This window comes from Hippocampus comes, unplaced genomic scaffold, assembly GCF_001891065.2.
Source record: "Hippocampus comes isolate QL1 unplaced genomic scaffold, H_comes_QL1_v1.1 scaffold25, whole genome shotgun sequence".
Taxonomy (NCBI): Eukaryota; Metazoa; Chordata; class Actinopteri; order Syngnathiformes; family Syngnathidae; genus Hippocampus; species Hippocampus comes.
Genome location: NW_017804844.1, coordinates 93,040 through 104,147, shown reverse-complemented (window position 1 = coordinate 104,147; position 11,108 = coordinate 93,040). Strand labels below are relative to the sequence as shown.

Below are 11,108 nucleotides of genomic sequence, written 5' to 3'. Positions count from 1 at the left end.
TGATCATCGTTTTTTTTTATATCAACGTCGCGAGCTTCCAAACAGACAAAAAGAACAATAGGCAAATGGCAGACTGATTATTCCCGAAATGTCACGCGTCCCCGCATGAGTCACCGCGACGGCGTCTTGCCGATGGCGACTGATAACGCTGCCCAGAAACGCATCTGCATTCGAATGAGTCGCCTTGTTTTTGTTTTTGTTCCTCCCCCCCAGAAACACAACAAGCGAGCAGATCCGACAAGACGGAGATGAAAGAATCGGAATGTTCCGACATTTGATTTATGACGCTGTTTTCTGTGTTCACGAACGCAATGTGTTGGGACGGGAGGGGTTCTGATTTTAGGCTGACTTGAAGTTAGCAAGTTTCCCTCCAGTTCAAATCTGGGCTCAGGCCTACTCCTGAATTCCAAAAAAATCGTCTTCCTCTTGTGCATCAAATCTTTGGACAGTTTAAAAAGGAACCTAGCATGCATGTTTTTTGGAACGCGGTCCCAAAAATGTGAACACGTCCAGGGGGAAAAAAAGAGCATGAAGGAGAAATAGATTTGAGATGATTGACAATTGATGCGTCTGGTTTTTTTTTCTTTTTTTGATGAAGATAAGACACTAATTTTTTTTTTTCTTTTCCAGGTCATTCGCGGACACAAGTTCCTCAGTGGATGGATCCGATGTGCGCCGAGGTTTTTGCGCGTGGGCGTCGTCTCTCTCCTGAACTCGCGGCACCGAGCTGGTTAAGTGGCACAAAATGGCCGATCGTGCTGCAGAGGTATTGATTATTCTGTGCCCTCTGGCGGCCTTTTGTGCCGCTCCCGACGATATGGTTTTATTCACATATAACCAATCACGCACATTTCCGGCCAACTTGTCTGCTGGCATATTTGCTCGGACGTATATTAAAAACATTAGATTAGATTAGATTAGATTAGATTAGATATCCTTTATTTGTCCCACACTGGGGAAATTTACAGAATGATTGATGTACTTCATACTATTTATTCATTTATTTTTTTGAGAATCCAAATAATTAAGAATGCATTGCAGACAACAAGCAACTGAAAGGTCAGATCGATGTGTTTATGTTCTGTTGGGAGATATCGTAAACACATTTTCTTTGAACATTTTCTGAAAACATTTTTTTACCTTTTGTTGCTGCCGGCAGGAATCGTGATCAGGAAAACAAACTCGGGAGTCAACCTGAGCAGACTTTCTGCACCTTGGATTTCACATCTCACAACCGAAGTGTACTAGAATGAAGTTTGTGTAGCGTATCGGGTTTGATTCCGAGCCAATGCCGACATTTTCAGCTCCTGCCAGACCCAAGCCCAGATGAATCCTTTCGTGCACCCTGTAACCGGATAACCCGAGAAGCTGTTCACTGTTGTAACCGCTCTCCCTGAAAGGGTTAAAGCGGGATAGTTGTGTCAGGAAAAGCATCCGGGGTCAAAAACGATATCAAACAATTCGTTGATGAGACAAGCCGAAAGCCATAAACAAGCCTCTGATTGTCAAAGATGAAATTTGAATTGCAAATTTTTATGCATTTCACTATTTCAAATGTGTTCCGCTGTGCTTTTTTTTGTTTGTTTGTTTTACTTTGTTTGTTTTTGTCACTGCGATGAAACAATCAGACATTTCGACGTGGGCTCTGTTTGTAAAAGATTATAACGTGGCATCCGCGTGGATAATGCGATTTCTTTTCAACCGCGTTTTGATCTCGAGCTTTCTGCGGTCGGATCAACGCGCACCATAAATAAGCATATTTAAAAATCCAGAGTCAAATTAATATTTCGACAGACATTGAAGCAAAATAGGGCCAGCTCCTGAATGACTGGACAGCAAAGTTTTAATATCCCCGCGGGAATCGAGCCGGCGCCCTTGTGTCAAGGGTAGCCGCTTAGTTTGGACAGTTTCTCTTGGCACCAAAAGGTGACTGACGCCCCTCCCCCTTGTGGAGTCTTATTTACGGCCCGCGCCACAACAGATGGGCGCGGCGAAGGCCTTGGTTTAAACATTCAAGGCCACTTCGCTCTTTACGCAGCGAGTGACATTTGGGGGACAGTCAAGCCGGGAACATGTCTATCAGGCAAAGTTATTTATGAGGGGGTGACCTCTGATCGCAACTAATATTCTTTTGTTTTTTTTTAAATATTCTTTTTAATAAAAGAGAGAATTTTGTCGAGCTACACCACCGTCATCGGTGAATCGCTTCCATCGGTCAGTCTTCATTCAGTTGTTGGCCGGGCTACGCGTGCCGTCATCAATGGCAGCGCCGTTGACTTGTCAGTTCAGTCGACGCAGTCTATTGGTCCAAGTGAAATGTCATCATCGGTCAGTCGTTTGTTGCATCCAAACTTGATGCAGTCAGCGGTCAGGCTAAATGTCAGTCATCAGACAAAGCACAGATGAGTTGTCCGTCGCAGCTGCCTTTTGGATCCTTTACGAACTACCCAGTATTAATTAGCCAAGCACAGTTTGGCTCAACCGATACTGACTGATGTTTTTTTTTGGGGGGGGGGGGGTTTCTTTTCTCGAGACTAGCGGCAAACTAGCCTTAGGCTAAGCAGAAATAAATCAGTGCCAATTTGAACTATGCTGTGGTCAGACACCATGAGCAATGACATCATTATTGCGGGATAAAGTGCCGTCGGTCAATGTGACGGCGTGGACGCAATCTTCACGTCCGCTGGACACCGCGAGAGGACCTCTGTGACATTTTTTCCCCCCAAACACGTCCTCTTCTGCGTCACGCCGTTATTGCGCCGCAGCCGCCGCCGTTGATGAGGCTGTTTGTGTCATTCAAAAGCCATTAATTGAACACCAGCTCTTATTATGGTGATTAAAGTGACAGGAAGTCGCGGGTTGCAATTAAGGGGAGGAAAATAATCATCAGCCAAATGGAAATGAGCGTAAAGCGACACTGTCAGCAAGGAAGCGCAGCTGACACGAAAGATGTGTTTACCACAAGAGTCTCCGTGCTCATCATCATTTCGGTCATTGAGTGGGGGGGTGATGCCCGTCAATGACGGAAAAAATGATCATTCAATTGTGTATTAATGAACCCATAACGATAAATAATGCCACCATACTTGATTCCAATCTGATTTATCCCCCAAATTCAATATTTACGGATGACTCCCCCCCACTGTTTTGAGCAAGTGTCCAAAATAGGATCTAGCCCTGTTCCAACCGGACCACACAGTTGAACCAGTAACGTATTCCCTTTTGATTTGATTAAATATGATTATCCATGAGGGTGTTTGAGCTGAGCTTGTGTAGCATGTGTGTGTCTCAAACACGTTGCCATTAGATGCCATGACTCCCACGATCCTTTTGGAGTGGCCGTTAAGGGCGTCCTGGAACGACGGGAGTATAAAAGAGCGGTGATAGAGATAGAAACCATATTGGGTCGCGCGTTGGCTGCCCGATAAATGACATAAATCCTGCGTGCCAGTCAACACCAGATAACGGGTCATGTTTAAAAAAAAAAAAAAAAACTGAGCGCTGCGAGGCCCCGAGAATAAAGATAATTACTTTTGATAAGGCGCGAGTGAGGAAAGGCTAAGTTGATAAGACACAGCGGGGCGAGCGAGCATCGTTGACACTGACGTCTCCCTGGCTGAGTCGGCGACGTGCTGCCTCTAATACTGTACTCCCTGCACATATGCATTAGCATACAGATAATGCCACACTGTTTTTGTTGTTTTGCGGCTGCGTGCCACCAAAAAAAAAAAGAAAAGTCGTATTGAGGCATTGAAGTGCAGAATTGGTTGCATAAACCACGGTAAGTCACGTTTCCAATTTTCAGGTTTATATATTCACATTCACAGACAAGCTAGCGGTTGTATATTAGCGGTCACGTGCTAGCAATGACTTGTTGCAATTGGTACTGCATTATTGGGTGTCGGTTATGTCTATATTCTGACAGCTGTTCATAGGAGTCCTCCAGGTTATACGCGATAAGTCATCTGAGCATCTGACATGCGATAATTGCAACGCTCTTGCAAATGTGCCCGAAGGAGGTAGTTGAGGATTCAAGGCGCTAACGTTGGCCGACAGTTAGTGTCATCAATCACGGCGAGCGTCGGTAAGCAAATGGCGGAATTATGAAAAATGGTGTCTGTCATCACAAGATGGCTGCTACCGAGTGTCAGAGTGAGAAGTCACTTCATCAGGAGTCCTCCTGCCACCCAAACGCTTGCTTCCGATGCTAATTTTGCCTCCTCGCCAATGAATTGACTCCTCGCCGACAGTTTATCTGCAGTCCGTGTCCATAAATCACTCACGGATGATTTTTCGTCTTCTTCCGTCGCTTTGCTGAGATAAGCGCGTTTAGCCAAGAGGCCTTTTGATCAAATTAGCCGTAATCTCATACCAAGATGATTTGACAAACCTCGGGAGCAAACGCGCGGCAATTAAGATTAAGTCATCTATCTACATTGATCAGCACATCATCACGCGTGTACAGCAACACACAATGGACATAGCGACCTCTAAGAAGGACACATCGGATCACGTTTGTTCACAATTAGGCGCGTAGCGGTCGGTCACGTGTTAGCGGTCACGTAAGCGGTTCGAAGTCATCCGTTAGTGGTCACATTGAAGGGATCGCATGACCTCTTCCATGTTAGTATTTACATACTTATGTTTGTGATTACATGCTAGTGTTGAGTAAACATTCGCTAACGGTCACATTAGCTGTCATATGTTAGCAATTGGTTACATGTTAGTGGCTCGTGAACACCTCGTGGTCACACGTTCTCCTCTTAACCCTTTCAGGGTCTTTATCGAGTTATCAGGTTACAGGGTGCGTGAACGGGTTAATAATCAGATTAGCGGCCTCACGTTAGCGCATTGTTATCGGTAAATTAGCGGTCACATGAAGGTCTGATGATCTTGCCCGTGTTTGGTGGCTTCCGACTGAAGATAAGATGCTTCCCATCCTCGAAATCTTGTGTAAGAGAAGAAACAACACTCTTGCACAAACATTTTACGACATGTGGAAAAGCACGTGTTTCTTTGCCCGCTTGTGGACCGCCACTGAAGTCGTTGAAAGCGTGAAGAAAAGGATTTTGAAAGAAGGAGAGTCGGTCATTCAAGCGGGAGGTATGCGAGCGCTTGTCAGCGGGTGCTTGCGACTGCTCTACATTCCCTCACTGTCTTTCCTCCCCCTCGAAAAGCTCTAAAGCACTCTTGGCTGGAATTAGGGGCTCTTTCACCCTCACAGGGAGCTTCAAAGCCAGCATGGGGGGGGTTATCACTGCTTGAGATCATCGAAGCCAGAGTTACCAATGCATAAAGTTGATTGAGGCCCTGTTTGATCCCGATGTGCTTTCACGTACTCGCTGGGATTTACTCGCGCTCGCTGTGTGTCCGGCAGCGAGACCACTGGTGCTCTCTGTTAGCATCCGTGCAAAAAAGACCACCCACTGAAAGCAACTGGCGACTGTAATATACAGTAAACAACTATTTATAGTAATTTACGATATCCGGTTGTTTCCAACGGATGATCATTTACAGGGCGATACGGTGGGTGACTGGTTAGCACGTCCTCCTCATAGATCCCGGTTCGATTCCGGGCTCCGACCTTATGTGTGCCCTGCGATTTGCTGGCAACCAGTTCAGGGTGTCCCCGGCCTACTGCCCAAAGCCTCCTGGGATAGACTCCAGCTCGCCCATGACGCTCGTGAGGCTCAAAAGCACAAAAAAAATAGTTTCTGACTCGCGGTTCTATCGGTGCCCGTAAGCGTCGCTGTGTTTGTTGTTGAAGCGGCGCAGCATTAAGCCCGCGATTGCATTTCAACCGAGGCGCCATGTCAGTCGCATTTCCATTTCTCGTCACTTTGCATTCTTTTCAAAACAGACGAGAAACGCTCACCCGCTTTGAATGCTGCGGCGACGGGAGGAAACTTATGACTATGGATGAGAGACAAAACACAAAGTGTGGCAATGGTGGCACCGTTTTTGCGAAGAACCTGTGCACTGCATTCTCTGTGTCTGCTCTCTGCTCTGTACACTCATTTCGCTTTTCTTCAAGGATATTCCTACGCTGAATAAATCACTACTTTGAAGGTTTTCCTCTTCTCAAAATGTCACACAATTTTGCTGACGTGTTCAAACGTTCAAAAACGGGCTACGTAGCTCCCCTTTGAATTTTGAAAAAAAATGCAGCCCAGTTTGACTTAGCGACACTTAGTAGTCATGTCGATCATGAGTAGACCACCAAAAAAACAAAAAAGCCGTGCCTGAAAAGACAGAGGAGGTCTGCCATTTTGGTTTAAAGCGGACATTTTAGTCTTATTTTGGCTACTTCCATGAGTCTTCCAATTTATTTTCGAAAATTCAGCCCCTGAAAAGATTTTGACTGAGCATCATGAAATTTGGCAGGCCTGTCTATCATGTGTGAATCCACAAAAAAAGTCTCAAGAAACCCTTCCTGAAAATTAATCGGAAGCAGCCATGACAGTCTTGTCTTGAGAGTGTTTGATTGCTCCCGAATTCAAACAACCACCTACCTCTTTACGAATGGATTACGTGCGGCTGAAGAATGGACCCATGATGCCCATTTGTTTTTCTCTTCAGAAAGTATGTACACCCATTTTAGCAAAGGGGGAAAAAAAATCGTATTCCCTTGCATTGACGATATTTGTTAAAGCGCCATCCACCTCTTCCTGCGATGATTGACAAGCTGGCCAACGGCACGTATTGCTGGCATGAAGGATTGCATGCATTTTACATGCGCCGCCTCCCCATCTATCCGCAGCCTGGCAGGCTGGCGGGGAGGTAAAAAAGCCAGATCTGAAAAGTCAAACATGCGCATGCATGTATTTGATGCGTTATGAGGAGAGCTCACTTGAAATAGGTTTCATGAGAGGAAAGCATACCGAGAGGGCGAGCGTGCCCGCAGCCTCGCCCGGCTCGCCATTAGAAACGAGATGAGGAGTGGAGATGAATATCAACGCGGCGCTCATCCGCCCCTCCGCTCCCTTCATCACACTTTGGCAGATTATGCTCACACAACAACACTTAAGAGGTGTTTGCGTTTTCGGAGTAAACGCTTCACTAGTGATAAGCAATTACGCTACTGCGGACACATTCCGCCAACTTTAGTCGCACATATACACGCACACATTTATATATAATAATGACTATGCTATTTTTTTCCCTCCCCTTCTCCATTTCTCTCAATTTTCTGCACTCGATCCATTCGCGGAATTGAAATTTGCACAGTTAATTAATTAGCACGTAATTCTGTGTTTACACGGCACCTCGGCGCTGGCCTTTCCACACCGCCGACAAACAGCCCTCTCACACCGTGACCAATTAATGCCGGCAGCCATTGTGACGGTTGTGTCACGGCGGCGTGGTAAGCACATCTACAGGGTTAATTACATTGACCCTTTGTTGTTGTTGTGGGGGGTTTCTTTTTTAATGAGTTCATCTCACTCCGGTTACTGTTGTCGTCGTCGCTGTGCAGCTCATGAGTTTTCGCCAAGATGCTCATTTATGAACATCACTGGAGGAAAAAGCCTCTTAATTCTCCTCCAGTGTGTGTTCTTTGTGTCTGTGTGGAGGGATTACTTTGGACCCCCGTAATGTTGCGGATTTTAGAGCAGCTAACGCGTCCGCTAGAAGGCATGCGAGTCAAGTAACTCATGTGACCAGTGTCACTAGATAACAGAACGTAACTAATAATGCAACACGTTAACGTAACTGACTTGCTCATGTCACATTCTAACTCGACTCGCTAATATGACCAACGCAACTAGCTCGCTAACCAGCGATCATCACGCACCCTGTTCATTTCACGTAGGGCGCTAGCATCATTGATTAGCAAATCTAATTGAACTCCCAATTTTGACATGGGACACAAACGTAAATGACGAGCTAACGTCACTTACTTAACAAACTACACAGTGTAACTATCTAAATTAACTTTCCCAACATATTGACTGAACTAGCTAACATACCAAATTAGCAACAACAACAAAAAAAGATTTAGCTCATGAAACCCACCAGCTATCATTGCTAACATAACTAATGAACTAACCAACCAAGCTAAGGACAAAACTAACAAATTGCGTGATTAAAACAAAACTGTTGCGAAACACGAGCCAATTAATGCATCTTATTTTGCATGCCAAAACAACGATGCATTTGGAGCGTCACTGTTATTGAGTAAGTGACAAATGAGGTTGAAACTGTCAGTGAGTCTGCGCCAACCTGTCAGTTACACCTTTCCAAAAATGCTGAGTCATCACGCGGGATCTGGCATATTCAAAAGGTTATACTAGAAAGGCTCATATCAGCTCAAAATGAAAGGCCGAGCATTTTCCCCTGCCAGAAAAGCATCAATCATGTTCCAGGAAAAGCAATCAATTAGCGCTAATTCAAATATATTAGCGGCTGTGAGTGTTTTTAATGCTTTTATCGCACACAATAAATGTTGATTTTTTTTTCTTTTTTTTTTCTTTCAGCACACACCAAAGCACAAAGTGTCAGTGCATTGGTGTTTGCATTGTATTTTGCATTAGCATGCCAAGGTAAACACGTGTGGGAGTTGATTGAACTAAGATCGATTTGTTTATTCTTTTAAGGTTTTGATACATTGTAGTATTTGTTTCCATGATGCGTAAGTTGTTTGGTTGGGAATCTTCTGGAGTGTAATATGCTGCAAAAAAATATAACGTGATGTCATGAATCTTTTGTATTTATTTATTTATTTATTTTTAATAATGAGTGATACAAACATCACACATCTCATTCGTGTTTATATAAACTTTATATCTTCAACGGAATTTTGCATTTGACTTAGGCAACCACTTTAATGCAAAATCCCACTTAACATGTGCAGATGCTTATTTCTTTGTCGTCATTTATGCATTTTTTTTTTAAACATCAGCTAACACAAGAGTGAAATGGATGCAGCAAACTAGCGTCAAATGTTGATTGAATGGCAAAGTGTAGAGCACTTCTCTCCACTCAGTCATTTGCTCTCCAGAAAGAGCGTTGAGACGGCGTCGCAGCGGTACTTCACTTCAATGCACTTTCACATCCATTTGTATGACATTATGTGACCTGCGCGTGTGGGTGTTTGCCTGGGGCTCGTTAATACCCGCTAATTGCGAGCTCCACACTCAACTATTACAAAGCGACGGAACATTTGTCTGAATTAATGCGAATCTTTCAACACCCACATGGAACATCACAGCTACAGTATATTAAAAAATTAATTGTTTGTTCATTTGTCTTAACAAGCCCAAAGCAGAGATGTATGCAACCCAGCAATGCTTGTTATGCTAGTTATGCTCTGCTCGAGTAACTACTTCAATGTAGTTAATTAACTCACTCACTTATTCTACAATGTAACTTGGCAGCTACGTAACAGACCGATGAAACAGTCCCTCTGTCATGATTCTGTTCTTGTGTGGCTCCAGCATGTGGCAGAGGAGGGCCTTCCCTGCGGCGTGCACACCTTCTCCCATGTTAAGCGCTATTTAAGGACTTCCAAGTTGTCAGGAGAATTCATCTTGCTCACGGTTCTGCCACCAAAGGTTGAATTCTTCGGTTTCCTGCTCTTTGTTTTTTGACCTCGCCATGCCCCCCCACCGACTGTTTTACCAGCGTCCTTTGCTGTACTTTGTCAGTTTTGCGACCTTTTTTTTTTTTTTTTTCGGCTAAACCTCTGTGTCAATTCTTTCTGAGCTCATGTTACTGGGGTCCAATTCTGTCCGGAACTTTCCAGAAACCCTGACAACTCTTCTTTTTTTTTTTTCACAGTTGATGCGGACCAGAAACTCGCTTATTGCGCTGTCATCTGATTCTTGGTGGAAGTCTGGTCCAACTTGAAAGCCATTATACGCTCGTGAGTCTCTTTCACTGCCCATCTGATAAGTTAGCGAGCCCATTTATCGGTTTGGTGTGGGTTTTTAGTTCATGTTTAATGTTCAGCCGTAACTTCAGTTTATTTTCCACCGGAGCTCTCTCATATTGATTTCTGAAGCATTGTGTGGGGCAATCGATGCGCCAAATAATGTCCAAAACTCTGCACTCTCTCATTCCTTGGCAACAAACTTACACTCCGCCATCGCCCGGGGCAATTTTCATTAACAACGGTTGAAAGCCAAAGAGATCTCAGCCTATTCAAATGACTTTTGAAGCATGACTGTTGTCCTTGAATGCTAATGGCAATTTTCTCCCCCAGGCGAACGTGCGCCAGGGAAGGGTGAAATGGCGAAGTCGCCGTCCGCCTCGGAGGATCTTCTCTGGGCACAATATGTCTCGGTGCCGTCAGCAAGTTGACCTTTTGTGTATCGCTGCCTGATTTCCCAGTTTGCGCCGGCTCGGCCGGCATGGTACTCCGCGAGTAAAGGCCAATCGTCGCGACGCTAAGCAGGCGGCGGGTGACGGCCCGAATCGCCGAGGCGCGGGGTAAGTGTTGGAATTTTCTTTCTATCGTGCAAAGAACCGGCCAAGTCAAGCCTTGCTCTTCACACTGGGGTTGTGATTATGATTTGTGAGGTTATTTGTAATTGTATTTGTGGCGTGTGGTGGCAAAGATTGATGATTGGTGATTTAAAAAAAAAAAAATTTAAATCTCCCAATAATTAAGTCCTACTGAAATGCTTAAATGACCAAAAAAAAAAAAAAATCAGAAAAGATGGAAAACAGTTGAAATGATAAATGTACCGTTTGCCTGCCTGTTGCAACGAAGCGACTGCATAAAATATTTGTAGCTGTTTGAGTGGCGGAAGGACACGCCGCCGCACCAACGCGTGTTAACCTCTGACTTTTGTTGGACCTCCATAACTATGAGCGCTTTTATTAGGGGCACGTTAATCTTCCCCTCCAGCGTGTTGGCGGCAGAGGTAAAAAAAATCACCCTCGTGACCTCGTCGAAGCAGCCCTCATCCGTCACCATGCGGTGCGACAGGAAATGATGGCGACAGGAACTCTCCTCAAGTCAATCAAGTGACCCCCGCTGTACTTTGTCAGTTTTGCGCCCTTTTTTTTTTTTTTTTCGGATAAACCTCTGTGTCAATTCTTTCTGAGCTCATGTTACTGGGGTCCAATTCTGTCCGGAACTTTCCAGAAACCCTGACAACTCTTCT

General features: G+C 44.8%; 1 long non-coding RNA gene across 1 annotated transcript; it reads left to right on the top strand.

Moving 5' to 3' along the window:
- The first annotated feature begins 9,443 nt into the window (after positions 1-9,443).
- On the top strand, positions 9,444-10,420 carry LOC109518864 (uncharacterized). The gene is made up of 3 exons (XR_002168838.1): positions 9,444-9,551; positions 9,778-9,862; positions 10,202-10,420. It is a non-coding gene; the product is annotated as an uncharacterized LOC109518864 (long non-coding RNA).
- The last annotated feature ends 688 nt before the right edge of the window (positions 10,421-11,108 follow it).